Genomic DNA, 353 nt, shown 5'->3' on the forward strand with positions numbered 1-353 from the left:
AGAGCCGTTCGGACTCAGAGCCGTTGAGCTCAGTAAAGCCGCATTTGACAGGGTATGCCAGCCACAATCGTATCCATATTGCTATAAAATATAGCATTCTGTGTAGAATTCAAATAGCTCTTAATTTTGATTTCATGGGGACTTTAAGGGCTGATTAAATGTTCAAATAATATGAATAAACCCCACATGCCATAGGGTGCATGTATAGCTCTCCTATATGGTGTGATTGTGTCATATTTAATAGAATTCTACTTGTTTTGTTCATGTGTAGAATACAACACTGAGTTGTACATACTCAGAGGTAGTGTGTGTATATATATATATATATATATATATATATATATATATATATT

The sequence above is a fragment of the Sinocyclocheilus anshuiensis genome, unplaced genomic scaffold (genome assembly GCF_001515605.1).
Source record: "Sinocyclocheilus anshuiensis isolate Anshui unplaced genomic scaffold, SAMN03320099.WGS_v1.1 scaffold249, whole genome shotgun sequence".
Taxonomy (NCBI): domain Eukaryota; kingdom Metazoa; phylum Chordata; class Actinopteri; order Cypriniformes; family Cyprinidae; genus Sinocyclocheilus; species Sinocyclocheilus anshuiensis.